This window comes from Peromyscus californicus, unplaced genomic scaffold, assembly GCF_007827085.1.
Source record: "Peromyscus californicus insignis strain IS unplaced genomic scaffold, ASM782708v3 Scaffold_7__1_contigs__length_154581171, whole genome shotgun sequence".
NCBI classification, from domain to species: domain Eukaryota; kingdom Metazoa; phylum Chordata; class Mammalia; order Rodentia; family Cricetidae; genus Peromyscus; species Peromyscus californicus.
Window position 1 is genome coordinate 132,207,921 of NW_026294595.1, and position 7,080 is coordinate 132,215,000.

At 48.1% G+C, this 7,080-nt stretch overlaps 1 pseudogene; it reads right to left on the reverse strand.

Moving 5' to 3' along the window:
- Positions 1–389: 389 nt before the first annotated feature.
- On the reverse strand, positions 390–5,453 carry LOC128101011 (cbp/p300-interacting transactivator 1-like; annotated as a pseudogene).
- Between the last annotated feature and the right edge of the window lie 1,627 nt (positions 5,454–7,080).

The window sequence follows — 7,080 nt, forward strand, 5'->3', positions numbered from 1 at the left end:
CCTGACTGGCCTCTGGCTCACAGTGATCTTTGCTCCTCTGCCTCCAGAGTGCTGGAAATAAAGGAATGCCCACCACACCCAGCTGAGAATCTTATGGCTGGAATGGACTCTTAGTCCAGTGCTCTTTCCCTGGGACCAAGTCTGAAAGTGTCTTCATTGTCCTAAAGACAAAGATTTGTTTTCTCTTTGTGAATGACTTTATTTTTTTATTTTTCTTTTTTCTTTTTTGGTTTTTTGAGACAGGGTTTCTCTGTGTAGCTTTGGTACCTGCCTTGGATCTCTCTCTGTAGACCAGGCTGACCTTGAACTCAAAGAGATCCGCCTGCCTCTGCCTTCCAAGTGCTGGGATTAAATGCATGCACCCCCACTGTCCAACTCTAGTTACTTTTCTATAGCAGTGGTGAGACACGTGAGGATGCCATGACCAAGGAAACTATCCCATAATACTGGCTATTAAGCTTCTGAAGCTGCATACTGGCTAGCAGGTGTGGGACAGGGTGCGGGGTGAAGGGTGGGGGTTTGGTTGGAGGGGGTCACAGTAGGAGAGAAGAGGAGCTGAAGCCCCATTGGTTGGCTCCATTTGAATGGACCCCAGGGTAGTGCAGGATGGCCACTGCTTTGCCATCTTTCACCTCCAGGTTAGAGCAAGCAAGAGTTCATCTCCTGGCTGGCATCCTCCTTCACAGGGTGGTACCACCCTTGACATCACATGTAGGCTGGCATGGTTGGCATGTCAGAGCCTTGGCAGAAATCAAATAAACTGGTGGGAGTTGGTGCTGCCAACTGGAGCTTTGGTGGAGGGCCTGAGGAGCTGCTGTGCACTCTCTAGCTGGTTCCTTCTCACAGGTGTTTTTAAAACAGTGTGTGTATTGATGTGTATGCAAGGCACCTGGGCTCTTGTTAAAATACAGTTACTGACAGAGTAGGTCTGGAGAAGGTACACACACACACACAGAGGCACGCACGTGTGCACACACACTCATACACATGCACGAACATAGACACGTGTGCGCACGCGCATACACACACACACACACACACACACACACACACACACACACACACATATACGCTGCTCTATGGTGCTGTACTGCTGACCCATGTACCCTACTGTGAGTAACAAGGAATTCATATATTCTTTCCCAAGCTTTGTTCATGGAAGAGCCTGCATCAGGAACTGGGGTGGTAGCTCAGTAGGTTAGAGAGCACACTGTGTTCAAATCCCCCCACACACTTAAAAAGCTGAGCATAGCTGTGTATATGCCTATAAACCAGGGCTTTGGGGGGCAGAGACAGGAAGGTCAATGGGGCTTGCTGGCACTCCAGGTTTGGTGAGAGACACTCAATCAAGGCACTAAGATTGAACAGGACACCTGATGTCCTCCTCTGGCCTATGAATGTATACACAGGCTTGTGTGCCCACACACGTGTATGTGCATATACCACACACACACTTACACACACACACACACACACACACACACACACACACACGAGCCAATATCATATTTTTATCATATTCTTCTTTCCTTTAAAGAATAAAATTTTTTCTTCTAATTGACTAGTAATAAAATATCTTCTCAGGCTCATTCTCAGCAATAATATGCATGAAATAGCAGGTTTTATATGCTACTTGCATTTTTGTAATATGCATTAAAGTATCTATTCAGATATAAAGGAATTCATCTGTAAACCACCAGAAACGGTTCTCAGGACTGAAGGCATCCTCGGGGGCCCCCAGAGCACGTGTGCTACTAGAACTTTCAGGGACACCGTTCTTGCCCTTTAAACACCACCACACTTTAATTTGACACTTTTGACTTGCTTCTCATGATTTTGCCCCATTTTTTCTCTGCAGCAATTTGGCCAGCGATTCCTGTCTTTTCCTCTATTATCCACTCTGATTAACTCAGCGGCTTCTGTCAGCCTTTATTCCTGCGAGTGAGCGAGCGGGTGGAGGGAGGCGTGCTGGAGGAGTCGTTAAAATGCATGAGTTAGATCTGATCCACTCTTTCTTGTCTGGGGGGTGGGGTGAGTGTTGGCAGCTCAGGGGCTCATAGTGAGGATGTCTATGGAACCCACAGGATCCATGTCAACTTCCTCTAGGGGATATTGTGGGGAGCACAGCATGGTTGGATCTCTGATAGTCTGTGCTTCCCCTGGGTGCAGGAAGCAGGTGAATTTTATCTGTGTCTTCAAAGGCAGCCTCTGTCTCTGACTGTCTCTGTTTCTCTTTCTCTTCTTGTTCATTTTGAGACAAGGTCTCATATATCCTAGACTGGCCTGACTCACTATGAAGCCAAGGATGACCTTGAACTTCTGATCCCCCTGCCTCTAACTCCAGAGTGTTGTAATCACAGGTGTGTATTGTCATATCCAGTTTAGGCAGCTCTGTCTGGGAATGAAACCCACGAGCTCGTCCATACTAGGCAAGCATGTGACCAACTGAGCTACAGCCCCAGACAGGAGAGATATTTTTCAAGATGGAGTGGGTCTTGGGAATTGAATCTCCACTCTTAGGAGAGGGAGGCAGGATGATCAGAAAGAAGTTCAAGGTCATCCTTAGCTCCATAGTAGCAGTAGTAGGTCAGAGTTCAAGCTCTGATGTCCACGGTGGCCTGGAGTAAAGTACTATACCTGGATGAACTATGTGTCTTCTGTGAAGTGGAGACAGCTATGAGCTTGGGGGCAGGGTGGATGTGCGAACTGCAATTGGTCCAGGACAGCCGAGTGTGAGCTCATGAGGTGATGGCAGCTGTCAGTTTCATTGCCAAATCAACAGCATTAAGTAGCCTCAGCAAGTCTGAAATATGGACTCCACCTCTTCCTTCCTCCATTCTTTCCTGCCTCGTTGTCTTTACTTTTTGTCTCCTTACCTTCTCTCCATCCAATTGCAGCTGCCGGAAGCAGCAGGAATTTACACTGGAGTCAGATCCTGGGAGGACAGAATGACAAGAGGCAGGTAATCCTCATACTAAGGGAACCAGTGGCTCGGGGAAGGTCGGAGAGTGGAAGTAAGGTCTCGTGGAAGTGTGGGGATGAATCTGGCAGCGGAGATGGGGACCGAGTGGTGAGGGCTGGACCAGAGAGGAGAGACACCTAAGGCCCTGGAGGCCAGGTGAGAAGAGCTGCCCCTGGCACCCCTGCCCAGTGCGTCTGGGAGAAGCAGGCTCCTTCATCCATCTTGCCTACAAAACTCAGCCAGAGCTCCCGGCCCTTCTGTGAGACCTCAGACCCGAGTCTGACCTCTCTGGGTCAGCAGTGAGAGAACTCCAGGCCCCAGTGACACTGCCGGAGGGTTTCTAGCGAAGACTTTGCTGCCTCCTGTAGGCTTCCAGCATCTTCCAGCTTGCTCCCTGCCCAGAGATTAATTTGTTTACTCCCTTGCCTGGAGATGAACTGAGAGAACTAATCGTCCATCAGCTGCACCCCCCCCCCCACAACCTTGCCCCGCCCCGCCCTGAATGTCCGTTTTTGGCAAAATATATTCTCACTGCTGCCAAGGCTGCTTGGAAAATGCTAATTTTATCCTCAAATTAAAATTTGTTCCCTTTTCCTCATTTTAATAAAAGCGAGGCATCCGGAAATGTTGCCACAGCACAGAAGAGAACGATCCGACATAATTTCCAAAATGCCTTCTATCATGTGGCTTTCTGAAGGGTCTGTCCTCTGGTCCTGACCCCCCTCCCTATCTCCATGCCCCCTGGGGCAGCATTTACATTTCTTAATAGCCCCTCATTAATATTCATGAGAAGGGGTGGGTAATAATGGCTGAGCACACTGCACTAATTCAATTTCCACCCGCCTCGGCCTGTTTACTTAATCACCAAGGGACCCAGGTTACTCAGCACAATTATTTATTCGGAATTAGATCTGGAGGCATCTGGACTGCAAACATGGACAAGAGCAAAATGGAAACCGGATTCTCTTGGTCCTGTGCCCCAGCCCCTCCTGCTGCCTGCCTGCCAAAGACTCAAGGCCAGCGGGGTCAGGATAAGCCCTGGGCCGTGAGGGTACTTCTCAAACTAGGGGCCAGTGTGGAGTACCTAAGTCCCAGGTGCTCTGGCCCTGTGGTGGGAGGTGTGTTGATCCCCAGGAGGGATCATCAGGTCTTTTGGTGGCTAAGAGTAAGTTTGGCCAGAGGCAGGCCTCAGGAGGTGCTGGGAGCTCATTCCAACATGGCCACGTGCTGAGACTAGACAGAGGCTATAGAGGGAGGAGAGTGCCTGGCTTGAGTCTGAATAATATTGCCTGTCATCATTATCCATGAAGTTAATTACAACCTGTGGCTTAAGGCATCTACTGGGGTTCTTGGAATACATCCCCTGAGGATAGTGAGGAGCTACTGCATATTGGACAGCTACTCAGGATACCCCTCTAACTCAACAAAGCCCAACTCCAATTAAGGCTCATTTTTCTGCACTCCCCTGGCAAAGCCTCAGCTCTCCCCTGTGTTCTCTCGTGCTCTGCTGCATCCCCTAGAGTCTTCTCATCCAGGGTTGTCCGCTTCCTCAGCTTCTCCACTGCTTTGTGCTACTCTATACCGTGTGTAGTAGCAAGGAGGATGGCTAGGGATTTCTTCTCTCAGCCATGGACAGCATCTCCTCTGAGTGGTCTCCAGCTCACTGGCTGCTCCATAAGAGTCTTTGGACTTTTCCCAGCTTCCAGTTGCTCCTTGGCTCCTCCATTACCTTCTGCCTGGAAGTTCCTCTTCTGTAACTCTGTAAGTGGTTTTTGCTTCCACACTGACTGATACGGTCCCTGCCGGAGTGCAAGGTCCTGGTGGAGAGGGCCACATCCTATAACCTAGGATTTGGATACCGAAATACTCCCCAAAGGTAGATGATTGGATGGATGAGTGAATGAAAGAATGAATATTGATTATATCACTTTTCTAACCAGGTTCTACTCCTGCTTAGAATTTCTCACTGGTATGAATAACCATTTTTATGAAAATAATTCTAAGCCAAAGCAGAGTAGCACAACCTGTAATCCAGTGCGGGGGACGCGGAGGAAGGGGGATTACTGCAAATGTGAGACCAGTCTGGCTTACACAGTGACCTCTAGACCAGCCTGGACTACACAGACCTGTCTCAAAACACAACACAACAAATCAAAGTCAACGTTGGTCTCCTAATGAGTAAGTTGTTACAGAAAAAGGCTGTGTGAGTCCCCAGTGAGAAGTTTTGATACTGGGCTGTTCTGGGTAGGTCCAGTCAGCACTTCTGCTAAGACGGCTGTGGGGGGAGGGGCGGAGAAGAAACAGGAGGTCATGGAGTGGAGGCAACGGAGGAGACAGCAGGTGATTTAATCACCACTCGCTCCTTTAAAGGCAGCCCTCCCCACCCTCCCTGGCTGCAAAGCACCTGGGCTCCGCAGTGCCCCGCCAAGGCTCTTCATTAAAATTTCTTGGAACTCAGGCCAGTTGGAAGGAAGTCAAGACCTGCCAACATGTCTGCCAGGTGAGGTGAGAGAATGGTCAAAGGGGCATTTCTGTAGAAGTCATTGGAAGAGCAGGCAGGGGATTTGGGCTCAAGGAGGTGAGTGAAGGAAAGAGGGTAGCAGGTTACAGGGAGGTGCCCCAGCCTGTGTTGGAGTAGGCTACCCCAGAATCAGAACTGGAAACAAAGGCTTAATAAAGGAAGGCATTTGGGAGATTGAGGAATCAGGAAGTCAGTAAACACTGCCTTGGACAATCAGGGCTTAGTCTTAAATAGCTGGCTGAGAAACTGGCCATCAGTCCACCAACCCCTAGGGCCCCTCTGGGAGCATGGCCCTGGGATGAGTGCTGGATCTCACATTAACCCTAAGTGCCTATGTGACTGGGGAGGAAGGAAACAGGGCTTCAAGGTCCACTATGGAATGGGACATAGAGGCAGGTTCTCAAGGGCGGGCTGCTGTTGGCACTGGGGGGGGGGGGGGGCTTGCCGAGGTCACAGATATGATGAGTGGTGCCATGGGAATCCACAGCAACAGTCACACCAGACTGAGGTCCCAAGCTCCATGGCTCTCCCCACTCTTCCTCCTCCCCTCCCTCCTTTCTTTCCACAAATACTTTGCAAGCACCTACTCTGCTCCAAGAACATTGCTAGGCAGAGGTGAGCATATGAACAAGACCCCATGCTGTCTGCATACAAATTTAGACAGCAGATAATAAACAGGTGCCTGCACAAATAAGATGCTCTCTGAGCACGCTGAGATTCCCTAAGGAAAGAAACAGGAAAGAGGAGTGACATGAGGAAAACAGCATGGTGGGGTGGGGAGGGCGGCCCTAGGCTAGGCTGTCTAAACAGCCACAGAGACTGGGCCTCATCAGAGACCAAGTGATCAACCATGCTACCCGGCTTCTGCCTCTGTGGTTCCAGTTTTTTAAGTTTCAGGGGCCAATGCAATATCAAATATTTTAAAATCTTTTTTTGTATGTTTATTTCACTTTTATTTTATGTGTGGAGGTGTTTTGCTTACATGCCTGCCTATGCACTACATGCATGCCTGATGCCTGTGGAGGCCAGAAGAGGGTGTCAGATCCCCTGGAATTAAGAGTTAACAAATGGTTGTGAGCTGCCTTGTTGGTACTGGGAATACAAGCCCAAGTCCTTTGGAAGAGCACCTAGTGCTCTTAACCACTGAGCTATCTCTCCAGATCCCAAAACACTTTGTGTGTGTGTGTGTGTGTGTGTGTGTGTGTGTGTTGTACTAATGTAGAATTACTACATTTGTTTTTATATTTTATAAAATCTTTATTGACAAATAATTCACATAGTATACAAATTGCCTGTTTGCACAATTTGATAGACTTTAGTCCAGCATCCTCATAGGCCCATGACACCATCACCATTTTCTATTTTAGAACATCGCTGTCTTCAATTTCATATACACATATAATGTATGGTGATTACATTCCACCTTATTTTTTTAAATGAACATAATATTTGCAATTGTAACCATTTTTAAGTTCATAATTCAGTGGTATGAATTACATTCAAGATATTAATTACACTCATGATATTCATTAATTACACTCATGATATTAATTACATTTGTGGTATTCAATAATTATATTCACAGTATTTATTCAAT